General features: G+C 46.1%; 1 pseudogene across 1 annotated transcript in view; it reads right to left on the reverse strand.

Annotated features, from left to right (window-relative positions):
• Positions 1–250: 250 nt before the first annotated feature.
• The window catches only part of LOC311240456 (vesicle-fusing ATPase-like), a 59,017-nt pseudogene continuing 44,900 nt past the window's right edge, over positions 251–14,367 (reverse strand). Inside the window, exons 11-13 of the transcript in view lie at positions 6,200–6,322; positions 4,511–4,624; positions 251–310 (exon numbers count right to left, since the gene is read on the reverse strand). The product of the transcript in view is annotated as a vesicle-fusing ATPase-like (transcript). The remainder of the gene's footprint in view (positions 311–4,510; positions 4,625–6,199; positions 6,323–14,367) is intronic.

A 14,367-nucleotide genomic window follows, 5' to 3' on the forward strand; every position in this document is an offset into this window, starting at 1 on the left:
TAACTTTTAACCCTGTGAGGCCCAAATAAAAAAGACATTAGCAACTTCAGAGGCCAGAGGGTGAGACCTATAAACACATGAAGGTGCCGTGACTGAAAAAAAAGTTGAGAAACGCTGGTATATGGTGTGGCTCTTTGTGGTATCACAGTCATTTTTGTGGCTCTTAGTCTCTGACTGGTTGGCCACCCCTGGATTAGAGGCTGAGTGACAGGCAGGAACGGCAGAGGTGATTGGCACAGATCGGCGGTACTCACACCCCCTCGTCTCTCAGCAGAGACAGGAACTTGGACACTCTAGACTCCGCGTCCATCTGGAGGAGAGAGAAGGAGATGGCAGAGAGAGAGAGAGAGAGAGAGAGAGAGTTAACTACAGTAGCACACCCAAGTAACAGACACTACACGCTTATGTAACCCGTGCTAATCTTCTTGCAACAGATCCAGATTAGGCTTTATGTGCGAGTGCTACATGATGTCACTGCTTTGAGTACAATAGATTGAAATTGATAGGACTGCTGTTCCCATTCGACGGTCTACACTACATTCTCAAATGGTCATTTGGCCGCTAATCCTTAACGGTGCACCGAGTTCGCGTAGACTCGACCGCATACGATTATCTTTTTTAAATTATCTTTTTCCCCCTTCTTTTTCCGTTCTTCTCCCATCCCAATGTTAGTCGTTATGCCAATTCCCAATCCCCTTCCTGGTCGTTGTGCACTCTACCCCCTACCGTCGGTCCGGGAGGGCGGACGACACATGTGTAGCCAGCCCACTGCTTCTTTTCACCTGGCAGCGCGGACTCTCACTGGGAGAGTGTAACGTGTGGAAGGTCACACTACCTCTCCTAGATCCTTCCCTTGCTGTGCAGGCGCCCCGACCGAACTGTAGGAGTCGCTGCTTACAATGACCAGGACCCACCCTCGCCGGGTTTCCCACCCGCTAACACTGCCAATTGTGTTAGTATGGACGGTCGGCCAACCCGGAAGCACCACAACTGGATTCGATCCCACTGTCTCTGTGGTGGTAGACAGACGCTTAGTCCGCTGCGCTACCCGGCCGCCCTCGACCGCATACGATTAACGTGGAAACGAGCGCGGCCATTTAACGGCTGCGTCTAAACCAGGGGTCTCAAACTCGCGGCCCGCGGGCCATTTGCGGCCCGCGGAATGATATTGTGCGGCCCCCTACTTCACATCAAAGTTTAGTGGTAGTGCGGCCCGCGCGCACCTATTTCCTGGTGGCGCGAGTGTGATGTTTTATTTATTTTATCACTTGTAGGCTACCGTAGCGCATGGTACATAACAGCTGACAGCAACGTTAGTGACTTGCTTCAAACGTGACACAAAGTTTCTAATAATTGTTCTATTCTTGACTTGACTTGACTATTATTATTTCTAATAGTCATGTCTTTATCAAAACCTGCCGTGAAGCGAACGATTGGCGACGAGCACAGGCAATTTCAGGATAAGTGGGAGACGCTATATTTATTTATTGAGCACCGGGGCACCCCAACGTGCCTTGTTTGCAAAGAAAAAGTTGCGGTGCCGAAAGACTATAACCTCAGGCGTCATTATATCACTCGACATGCTGAGGAGTATAACAAATACCAAGGAGATGCGAGAGAGGACCGGATCGCAAATCTTAAATCGTGTTTTACAAGGCAACAAGGTTTTTTTACACAAGCAAGCAAGGAGAGTGATGCGGCAGTCAAAGCCAGCTACGTGGTCAGTGAAATGATTGCTAAGGCGGGGAAGCCGTTCAAAGAAGGAGAGTTTATAAAAAAGTGTATGTTACAGGCTGCAGGTATAGTCTGTCCGGAAAAGAAGAGTCAGTTGGGAAACATCAGCCTTTCAGCCAACACCGTGGCAGAGCGCATTTCTGAGCTGTCAGGCGACATCTACGACCAACTGCGTGAGAAAGGCAAACATTTTTGCGCATATTCAGTCGCTCTTGATGAGAGCACAGATATAACGGACACTGCGCAGCTTGCAATGTATGTCCGCGGTGTTGACGACCGTTTTGAAGTGACAGAGGAGTTGCTCACAATGATTCCAATGCACGGGCAGACCACCGCTCAGGAAATATTCCGCCAGCTGTGTGATGCCATTGTGGATGCCGGTTTACCATGGAAGAGGTAAATGTCCAAACACCCCCCCCCCCCCCCCCCCACCGCTTCCCAATGTACATTATCCTCCCCCTCGTATGTATATATTTTCTGTAAGGATCTCTGTTTAAAGATCAAGAGAGGGAAGTGGTATTTATGTAAAGCAGCTGTGTGTGTGTGTGTGTGTGTGTGTGTGTGTGTGCACATGATACAGAGAGAGGGATAGAGTGTGTGTGTGCACATGATAAAGAGAGAGATAGAGAGAGTGTGTGTGTGTGTGTGTGCACATGATAAAGAGAGAGATAGAGAGAGAGTGTGTGTGTGTGTGTGTGCACATGATAAAGAGAGAGATAGAGAGAGAGAGTGCAGTGTGTGCTTCCACACAAAGGCCCAGGCTTCATAAAGCTGCTCCTTGAGGACAAAATTAGATAATCCTGCTTTGTACTGTACTGTATATTTGCATATCTTGTATGTCACAAATGTAACAGTATTGTATATCTGTATGTCATAAATGTCATATATATCTGTATATCTGTATGTTGTGTAGTGTATGTCATAAATGTCACAATTAATTGAAAATGGGGGACCCTGATGTAAACAAGACGAAAGTCTTTCTCTGGTCTGCATCCCCTTAACAATTGTGTATATTGAGCCGTACTGTATTGTATCCATTCTGCAATCTGTTAATACATTTTTCAATCAATCAGGTTTGCTGGAATAACAACCGACGGAGCGCCATCAATGACGGGGAGGAAAAATGGACTGGTGGCACTGGTTCAAAGAAAACTGGGAGAGGAGGGTGTGGAGGAGGCCATTGCTCTGCACTGCATTATCCACCAGCAGGCCCTTTGCAGCAAATGCCTGAAGTTTGACAATGTGATGTCTGTCGTTGTGAAATGCATCAACCATATTAGATCCAGGGGCTTAAAGCACCGCCAGTTTCGTGCCTTTTTGGAGGAAATAGAGTCAGCATATGAAGATGTGATCTACTTCACCGAGGTACGTTGGCTCAGCAGGGGAAATGTTTTGAAGAGGTTTTTTGAGTTGAGAGCAGAAGTGAAAGCCTTCATGGAGAAGGATGGGATGGCTGTTCCTGTGCTAAGTGATCCCAAATGGCTCATGGACTTAGCTTTTCTTGTTGACATCACACAGGAGCTGAATGTACTGAACAAGAAATTACAAGGCCCGGGGCAGCTTGTCAGTGCTGCCTATGACAACGTCAGAGCCTTCTCCACAAAACTTATGCTATGGAAAGCCCAGCTCTCTAAGACAGACTTCTGCCATTTCCCAACATGCAAGGCACTCGTGGATGTGGGCACACCATTCAGTGGTGCGTATGCTGATGCCATTGTTAAGCTACAGGAGGAATTTGATCGCCGGTTTGCAGACTTCAAGACACACAGAGCCACTTTTCAAATGTTTGCTGACCCCTTCTCCTTCGATGTGCAAGATGCCCCTCCTGTGCTTCAAATGGAGCTCATTGACATGCAGTGCAATTCTGACCTCAAAGCCAAGTTCAAGGAGGTGAGTGGACAAGTAGACAAGCTTGGACAATTTTTGAGAGAATTGCCCCCCACCTTCCCTGAGCTTTCCAGGATGTTCAAGCGGACCATGTGCCTTTTTGGGAGCACATATCTGTGTGAAAAGCTCTTCTCCACCATGAACTTTAATAAGTCAAAGTACAGGTCCAAACTGACTGATGCGCATCTTCAAGCCATACTGAGGGTCTCAATTGCTTCCTCCCTCAAGCCAAATGTGGCTCAGCTGTGTAAGAGGAAGCGCTGCCAGGTCTCTGGCACCAAGGAGTAGGCAAGAGAAGCCTATATGTTCTGAAGAACCGTTCATGTTCTGAAGAACCGTTCATGTTCCGTTCATGTTCTGAATAAAATGTTATTACTAAAGATTGGTTCAGTTGTAATTTTTTTTTTAATACTTGAAACCCTTTTTTTGTGGAATACTTTTTTGTGGAATATTTGATGCGGCCCAGCCTCACCCAGACTCTACCTCCAGCGGCCCCCAGGTAAATTGAGTTTGAGACCCCTGGTCTAAACGGTCCTCACTGTTCGCAGGCTGTAAAAGTGACCACAATGTTGGGGGGGCGACCATTACGGAATGCTCCTTTAAAATAACCGCCGCGAGAGGGTTTGATTATGCTGTCGTGGAGATCTGCGTTGGTTCGGTGCACGAGACTCAAAACAGATATATCTGAAAGAGTCGCTACAGTAGGAAAAGCCTAATCTATCCATTCAAGTCGTGTGATAAATGCGCTGCCGCGCCCAGCTTTGTGCCCAGAGATGGTGTATTGATAAAAGCCCTATTCTCACAGGACTAGTATTACACAGGGACCCATGGGAATATAAAAAAAAACCCACAAAGGCCGTTTTAAGCGCTCGCGTGTACATCCTCGTACCTGGAGTGACATCTCAATAAGCATCAGGAGCTTCTTGATGCCAATCGAAACTCTCTTCCCTTTCAGCTGGTGTGCGACGCTGGCTCGCTCCGTCTCCGTGAAGCTCCCCAACAGCTAGACGCCCGACAGAGACATCACAGATGGAGGGGTCCCACATATCAATATATATACAAATATACACACACACGCACATATATACACATACACTCATACATATACACGTATACATACATACACATATATACACCAGCGTTTCCGTTAGCCGGTAATTACCGGTATTTGTCCGGCAAAATCTCCTGAAGTCCGACATATTTAATTTCTCCGGTCTTAATGTCCGGTGAAAATAATTCCCTGAGTCTAAGCACAATTTGATTATTTGAATTGTATTAAAATAGGCTAAAATTAAATAGCCTATGCGATGAACGAAACGATCATTACATTTGTTTCCTCGTTGCTTCTAATAATGACAACGACGTTGTCAGCGAGAGCTTTAAAAACGTAGGTCTCGGTTCGCTTCATCGGACCAAACGCGAACCAAATATAGGAAGTGATTATTATTACCACTGCTCGCAGCACTCACTGCAAAACAAGCACACTGCATCTAATCTCTATCTATCTATCTATCTATCTATCTATCTATCTCTCTCTCTCTCTCTATGTCTGTGCATCTTGGGAAGAAGGAAGAAAAAACGCGGCTTATTATTATTACCGAGGCGCGCGGCTTATTATATTATTAAAACGGCTACTTGTGGGCACTCATAGAAACACCGTGGTCTACAAGTTGTTTAGCGAGAGGATGGTGGTAGGTAATGTGCTTCAATAGAACAATGGATCAATGCCATGTCAAAACTCGGCTCCGCTGATCTGGGCTCCGCAGTACACACACAGACACACACACACGCGCGCGCGCACACACAGGATCGCAGCCACACACACATTTCCACTGTCCAATAGACAAGCGCCCTTTTCGACCGCGTGACATTGAGGTGGAGAGAGTAGTCACGCAAACCACGATAATGTTGCAGTCTCTCTGCTTTCTCAGTTCTTCGCTTGATATAATTAATACAAATGTCCAATATAACGGAATTCGTTAGCTCATAAAAATGTGATTATAACAGACTGCTGTTCAGTGTCGGACCGACTGCCACATACGCGGTCTATTTTATTTCAAGTCAGCAGCAGCACGGAGACGGAGTATCGAGGGACTTATTTTATTTGGAATATATTAATGACTGTATACGCAAAAGTAGCCTAGTTTTAAGTAATAATATTATAAATCTACATGCCTTGAGGATGACATGAGCCTGCCTATCAATTGTTTTAAAGCTCAATAAACTATGACCGGAATTAATCTCATTTGTCCGGTAGTTGAAATCTTGCAGGTCACGGAGACCGGCAACAATTTTTTCTAACGGAAACCCTGATATACACACTATACATACATACATATACACATACACATACATATATTCAGTATACTTATACACAATACAACAACCTAACTTATTACAATCATCCAAAAAATGTGTGTGTGTGTGTGTGTGCATGCGTGCGTGCGTGTGTGTGTCATTTGCTCATGGCATATAGAGAGCACACTTGTTTGAATGTACAGAATGCCATTTGGATACAATTATTATCATCATCATCATCATCATCTACAACAGGTATCGCTGGACGTGCAGCGCTCACCTCCAGGGCGTCGACCAGCTGCTCCCCGGTGGAGATGTTGGGGACGTGGATGGTGGTGCTGAAGGCGTCTAACTCCAGGACGTCCTTGTGACTGGTGGTGCCGATGATCAGCAGCTTTCGCCCCTGTGGAGAGGAGGAAGGTGGGGTTAAAGTCGAGTAACGCTGTGATGAAGAGGAAGGTGGGGTTAAAGTCGAGTAACGCTGTGATGAAGAGGAAGGTGGGGTTAAACAGTAACACTGTGATGAAGAGGAAGGTGGGGTTAAAGTCCAGTAACACTGTGATGAAGAGGAAGGTGGGGTTAAAGTCCAGTAACACTGTGATGAAGAGGAAGGTGGGGTTAAAGTCCAGTAACACTGTGATGAAGAGGAAGGTGGGGTTAAACAGTAACACTGAGATGAAGAGGAAGGTGGGGTTAAAGTCCAGTAACACTGTGATGAAGAGGAAGGTGGGGTTAAACAGTAACACTGAGATGAAGAGGAAGGTGGGGTTAAACAGTAACACTGTGATGAAGAGGAAGGTGGGGTTAAAGTCCAGTAACACTGTGATGAAGAGGAAGGTGGGGTTAAACAGTAACACTGAGATGAAGAGGAAGGTGGGGTTAAAGTCCAGTAACGCGAGAGGAACGCTGCCGCAGCCTAAAGCCACTTTCACGCAGGAAGTGGATATCTGCTCCACGCGCAAGAGTGGAGAATGTTATCCTGAAATGAGAAACAATGTTACCAGCTATACAACCAAATGCTAAAGGTGCTGAAAGTGGTATTTTCTTGGTTCAAATAAGTATTAAATAGCTCTACATTATCACAGCCATCACTGAGATTGTGTGTTTGGTCAGTAACATGGGTCTCCCAGTCCCTAAGCTCTGCAGTAAACAAACATAAAATGTTCTGGTATCGCGTTCTCACTTTATCCAATCAGGAGAGAGAACCATAGATATTTTTACTAAGAAATCTTGCCAAACCAGATTTACTTACTATACCGGCAGATCATTTTACTTGTTTCAAGCACATATTTGCTTAAAACTAGTTTTTATTTATTTTCCTTTTTTTCAGTGTGGAGTTCTCGCTCCTGATTGGATAAAGTGAATGTATGTTCTGTTTACTGCAGCTATTATTTTAACATGTAGACCACTTATTTTAACCAAAAGATATACCACTTACAGCACCTTTAAGATATAGTCTATTCTAATGTATTTTTAACATTCAAAATCGTGCTGCAAAATTACAAACCTTGTCATTGTAAATGACAGCCTGCTGGATGAGTAAATTACACCTACAAAGGCAAAACCTCACGAGCTGCGGCCCCACTGCTGTGTTTTGACTCTACAGCGTGACTCTACACCGTGACTCTACAGCGTGACTCTACACCGTGACTCTACACCGTGACTCTACACCGTGACTCTACAGCGTGACTCTTCAGCGTGACTCTACACCGTGACTCTACACCGTGACTCTACAGCGTGACTCTACAGCGTGACTCTACACCGTGACTCTACAGCGTGACTCTACAGCGTGACTCTACACCGTGACTCTACAGCGTGACTCTACACCGTGACTCTACACCAGGGGTGGGCAATTATTTTTCCCGGGGGGCCGAATGAGCAACTGAAAATATGTTGGAGGGTCGGGCCAAAATTCCAAACTCAATTATGCATAATATAAATTTTATTTCTATATAAAAAGCAGTAAATGGCATTGTTTTGACCCCTGGTAAGAGTGTATGTTATTATTTGGCAATTAAAAGGTGAGGTTAGCTTTCAAAAATATCATTTATTCAAATAGAATTTATTTCCAAAATGATAAACAAAATGTGAAACATTAATAACAAAGGGCATTTTGAGTTTCATATACTATTGAAACAAGGATTTTCTTAGCTTTCTAAAGACATCACATCATCTTATAGCAAAAATAAACAAGACATGTCACTGAACTGTGTAAAGAAAAGTGTCCCAGTTTTGTAGCCTTTTTTACTTTACATGCCTATATTAAACATTTAATGTTTTCAGAAATGTGCAAAAAAAAGATCAAGTGTCCCATTTCACTTGTTATATTTCCACATTTTAGTGTTCTTCAGTTCTTTTTTTTTCATTCAGTGTGAGAAATCCAGTCTCTGTTGAGCTTTAACAAGTCCATCAAAGTCAGGTTGCATGTCTGAGATGGAGATGCGAAGCACAGCTGCCAGATGTTCATCAGTGAAAGAGGATCTGTACCTGGACTTGGTAAAGTCATGACTGAGAATGTCTGTTCACATATGTAGGTGGATCCAAAGAGAACCAACATCTTCTGAGCATGTCTCCTCATGTTTGGAAAGTTCTCCTCCTTGAGAGCAGAGTAGAACTCTAGCAGTGATGCTGACTTAAAGTGCTCTTTCAGTAGTGAATCAGACTGCAGGTTAGGGCTGGGCGATATGGCCTAAATATGATATCACGATATTTTCTGACCTTTCGGCGATACACGATACGCATCACAATGTTTTTCTTTTTTTCCCCAAACAATTCATTATGAGGCTTACCAAGACCAAGAGTATTTGAGTTTGCAAGCTAACATTAAAGACTAAATAAAATACCCATGCATTTAGCATTTTTATATTATATATTAGATTTAGATTATTGGATTATTAGATTATATATTGCATATATTTAGCAATGAGATATTATATGATTTAGATATGAAATATGATAAATTGAAAATGGGGGACCCTGATGTAAACAAGACGAAAGTCTTTCTCTGGTCTGAATCCTCCAGTCCACTGTTGTTGTATTGAGATGTACTGTACCCATGCTGCAATCTGTTAATAACGTTTTCATTCATTCAGACGGCAAACAGAATCATTTTGATTGACAGTCGAGTCTGCCAATTACGTCACACGGCTTGCACCCGCCCTGCTGTTCTTAGCACCAATCGGCAAGCGCGTATTAATTTTTTACTTCCGCCATTGGAGAGCTCAATGACAACAACAATGGTAGCTCCCCCGCCCCGCGGCCGACGTTTAGCTTTTAGCTCCGCAGGACGACTAAACGACTGGAGGCATAATGATTTTACTGCAACGGATGTTATAATAAAAGCCTTTCCATACATCTGTCTGATTGAAAACTTTATTAACAGACCGCAGAATGGGTACAACTGAGTCAGCACGGGCTGAGATATGAACGACTAATGCTTGCTATATCTAGGTTGACCTCGGACGTTGCTATGTAAATACGCTGATGTTATTATTGAACGTGTAACTATATAACGTTAATGCCACAAAACGAATGCCTTTGTTATCATAAGTAGTAACTTTGATGCAGTAGTGTGTGTGGGGCGGCGCTGTTCAAAAGTTTCAACGTGTGGACCAGATTGACGCGACACAATCCTCTTGGGCAAAACATCACGATATCCACGATACGTTTAAAAAGTGTATCGTTAATGAACTGTACCCGATATTTATATAATATCGTCATATCGCCCAGCCCTACTGCAGGTCAATGAGTTCAAGCTGAACAACTATCAACACTGCAGGTAAAGGGAGAGGAAACCAGCTGCATTTCATCCTCAACCTTTTTGAAATCTTGAAAACGCCTTGAAAATGCATCATGCAGTGCTCCCAACATGGATGAGTACCTGTGCCGGTGATCAGCTGATGGTTTGACTTCTTTCAGGGTTTTCATGTGTTTGAGATTGTTGCTGCCTAGTTGCCTTGAAATTAATTGCAACTTTGTCATGAAGGCTTTCACATGGCTATGCATTTCATGAGCAAAAATGCCCTTGCCCTGCAGTTCTGTATCGTATGGCTCTCGCTCGGCGTCACTCTCTGCACTGTCCTCGCACACGTGCACTGAATAAAGACCACAATGTACCTTTAATCCCAATATTTGTCTGACCACACCCCTATCAGCTTACCCATATAAGCAGGGGTGGGGCCACCCACTCGCCTCCTTCTCGCTTTCACCACAAGGAAGTGCCTCGGTAGATCCCCACTTGAAGTGATGTGATGGTAGGAGAAGAGTTGGAAAACAAGGATACGTTGACATATCTTTATTTTCTCTCACTATTTTCGAGAAAATACGGCGATATTGTCTTCGTACTGGAGTGTCTGGAAGATGATGATCATTCTAAAAATCCTCCACCGGTTTTCGTATTGGGAGTTCGCACCGCTACATGCCTTTCCAACTGCAGTCCTTGCTGTGTGCTGGTTGCGGTAAAGACACAGCTGGGCTGTAGGACGTGCCGCTGTTGTGAGAAGCGGTGGGTTCCAGGTTTGGTGAGTTATGTTTTGCTGGCAAGCTCCACTTGTCTGTTAGTGCTATGGGGGCTAGTTGACAATGTTTATGAAAACCGGCCCCAGACTAGGGTCCTTTGTTCAGCCTCTTAGGCGACAGAAGACCTTGGTCTGAAGCCCATTATAGTTTAACTAGTGGGCCACGACCATTAACACTGGTGATCCCTGTGTTTTCTGGACGAGTGGATGTTTTCTCTGTTACCGTGAGCCCCATCTTTCATATCCAAATGAGTATTCCTCACGAGGAAATATGGGCATAGATGTTCGGTAGCGGAAGATCTGTGTTCAAGTCAGCTACAGGCCATTTGGGTATTGTGCTGGCTCCGTCGGGTGTTGGTAAAATCACCGTTGTAAAACTGTGTTAACATCTTGTTTCTCTTTTCTCTTAAAAAGTGAGGAGGGTTTCAGAACGGCGGCCTGTCTGAGTGAGTGTTATATCATTGTGTACAAGTTCAGGTGATAGCTGTTTAGCTTACGTACTAGTGGTGGCCTACTGTTAGCCAGTCAGCTGTTAGCTGCGGCGCTAGCCTGCTGTGATCACTAGGTGGCCTACCTGGCTAGGCTAGGAAACGTTAGCTTGCTGCTATCGGCCGAGGCCCAGCGCGGGGTGGCTCCGGCCCCTCGCGCGCCGCCGCGGTTCCCAACTCCCCTCTCCCTCACGGGGAGAGGCGGGGGGGGATTCGAAGCTCCCCTCTGGTTGCGTGCGCCGTTCGCTCGGCGTCTCGCGGGCAGGGGCGGTAGCGACCGACGGTTAGAGCGGCCGTTAGCTTAATGCTACTCTGTTGAACGTGCTTTGATTATAACATGTTTTAAACACTCTTGACTACGACGTCATCTTTGACAGAGGATGTTCGTCGAACCTGCCCTGGGCCAGGACGGCAAGGACTGCGTCAACAAGAGGGACCGTAGCGACGGGATGGAGCGGCGACGCTGCCAGATCGACAACACAGGACGGCTGTGTTTACTACGGTGCCTTGAGACTGCACTTCGCTTGATCTACGCTCCGGGTAGGCAAGGTTTGGCCAGACCTTGTACACTTCTTCTGGCTTTTCCCTTCTAAATGTTTAGTAAATAACGATGTTTTCCAAAAACGAGTGTTGCTGCACTACATTTAGGATACGACGCGAGTTATGTGTGAATTGTCTTGTCACTGGTATTTAGCTTCTCCATGCAAATCGGGTTGTTGTTACAGATGTGAAAATTATCTGGTTTGTTGTGTTGAGAAACATCATGTGTGTGTATATGTACCGTGTACTCGCAACTAAGGGGGTTAACTAACCTATAAAGCTATGCTTAGTGACAAATGAGTAAAGAATGATTCTTTTCTCAGCCTGTAATGACAATGAACAGTGTGTTCACATATTAACAGGTTTTCCTGTTTTAACTGGCCGTATTAAGGGTAAAGTAGGAGGATTGTGTTTCCCCCCGGTTCCCTGGGGACTTCTTCATCCTCCTCTCAGACATGTTGTTGCACTACATTGTGTCACTGTGTGGTAGGGATACGATGTAACCCTTAGCTTGATTGCTGAGGTTGTGCTAAAACGGCTGGAGAAACTTTATTTTCCTAAAAGAAAAGATTGTTTGGTCGCTTTCGTGTGTGCTTAGCAAGGCCTGTGGCCAATACTAATCGAGAATTATGTATTCTCTCATTATGAAAAACGCCGTTCGTCTGTAGAGTGTTTTTGCCATTTTTTGTAGGTGATGATGGGTTGTGTGTGTCATGTGACCTACAACTGGGTTGGACTGGCCACAGAAGCACATGTGTAAGTTTGGTACCGGGGCTCTTGGAGAGCCCTCTCTATTCTGTGTTTTTTCCTTAGTAAAAATCAGATAGCAGGTTAGCTCATGCGCTGTGTGAAGCTGTCAGACGCTTCATAGAGCTGACTATGACTGTGTCATACTCTCTTTTTGTCATTACATCGTATCATGGGTGTGGGGTCGTAAAGGGGTGAACTGGTAACCTTTCTTCCCCCCCCTTTTTTCTGTTGGTCAGGGGTAAACCCACCTGTCCTTCAAGGTTCCTGTCACGTTGCGGTTCGGCACGTTACAGGGTGAGGGGGGGGGGGGGGGAAGGGAGTTTCCTGGTCCCACGGCCTGGAATATTGGGCGTGTGCACCGCAGAAATTCCCCCGCCATAGAGTACGTCACCGTGCTCTGTTGGTAGGACTTCCGTGTGCTGTTCAGGTCCATGTGATGGATCTGTTTCGGGGGGTGGTCAGGGCTCCTCCTCACCAAGCTCCTATTCTGGCCTTCTGTGAGTTGGGACTCCTTCCGTGAGGAGGGAGCCTCCTTCAGAGTACAGAGCCTCCTCCTCAGAATGTCAAGGTGAGTGGACCCTCTAGAAGGAGTCCTACTCTATTGTGTATGTATTCGATTCAATTCGATTATTGAGTATGTATGGGTTCAGTGCCTCCTCCCCGGAGAGCCCTAAAACCAATTTTTTACATGGCTCAAGGTGCAATATATATATATATATATATATATATTTTTTTGGTCTTTTTCCCCCTCCATTTTCCTCCGATTTTCTCCCATCCCAATGTTAGTCGTATGCCAATTCCCAGTCCCTTCCTGGTCGCTGCGCACTTACCCCCCACAGTCAGATCATCTGGGAGAGTGGAGGCTACCACGTGCTTCCTCCGACACACGTCCAGCCAATCACCGCTTCTTTTCACCTGGCAGCGCGGATTCTCATCGAGAGGGCGTAGCGTGTGGGAGGACCACACTATCCCCCTCAAGTCCTATCCGCGCTTAGCAGGCGCCCCGACCGAACTGTAGGAGTCGCTGTTTACAACGACCCGGACCCACCCCGCCAGCTTCTCCCACCCTCTAATACAGCCAATTGTATTAGTGCAGACGGCCAGCCAAGCTGGTGACAACCCCGGAGCTGTGAGCTGGATTCGAACAGGCGAATCCAGCTCACAGCTCCGGGGCTGGTGACGAACGCAATCTCCGCTCGGCCACCTAACCGCCCTGCAATATATTCTTTTCAATCTGTACAGCTCGCGTGGGAAGTCTCTCTGGGGATTCCCGTCTCCTTCCTATGGGAGGGTGGTGGGATGTAAAAATGTGAAAAAATTTTACCCCCGGCTGTGTAGACTGGGATACATACTGTTGGTGCTTCCTTCTTTTCTACTAAAAAGAGTTGGAGTTAGGAAGTATCACACCCCTCGTCGTTCCCCTGGGCGCCTTAGGGATTCAATGACAGGTCTAAATAGCCTGTTCATTGATGTGGGTGTGTCCCGACGCACGTATAGTGCTAGCTCGGGGTGTTCTGTAAACAGGCGACTGACTGGCACGCCTTGGTTGCTTGAGGTTAAAACGGCGTTTTTATAAAGCAACTGGGATGGAGGTTTTTCCTCTTCCGACGACCAAATCCGACGACCTGGTTTGGTTATCGACGGATTCTCGTTCGTATCTGGGGGATGATGACGGAATGGATCTGAACATATGTAGAGGGGTCTCACGCCCTGGGGGTGGGCCACCGGGGGCGCGGTTCGCCCGAACGTCTGGGTGGCGCCTTCTTTTCATGTTTAAGATCAACACGCATATCTGCCTCTTCTCCTGGAGTAGGCATGTCGGCGTGGTTAGGGCACGGGACTGGTTCTGGTCATGCTGGTCCGGATCAGTTGAACCCGTTGTCCGCCGGGGATGCAGATCTGCTGTTCTGGTACCCTGAGGGACTTAGGCTTTTTTCAGGGGGAAAAATGCCAGGTCGGTCCGGGTGTCACAGGGTTAAGCTCTATGGAGACACTGGTTGGGTACATTTTTTTAATGGCTTACGGCCATGCCGACCTGTACACGCTCGATCTCGTCAGATCTCGGCCGCTACACAGGTTGGTCCTGGTTAGTACTTGGTTGGGAGACCGCCTGGGAATACCAAGTACGGTGTGCTTGGGGCTGGTTCTCCATT

Source organism: Notolepis coatsorum, assembly GCF_963971535.1.
Source record: "Notolepis coatsorum genome assembly, chromosome: 14".
NCBI classification, from domain to species: domain Eukaryota; kingdom Metazoa; phylum Chordata; class Actinopteri; order Aulopiformes; family Paralepididae; genus Notolepis; species Notolepis coatsorum.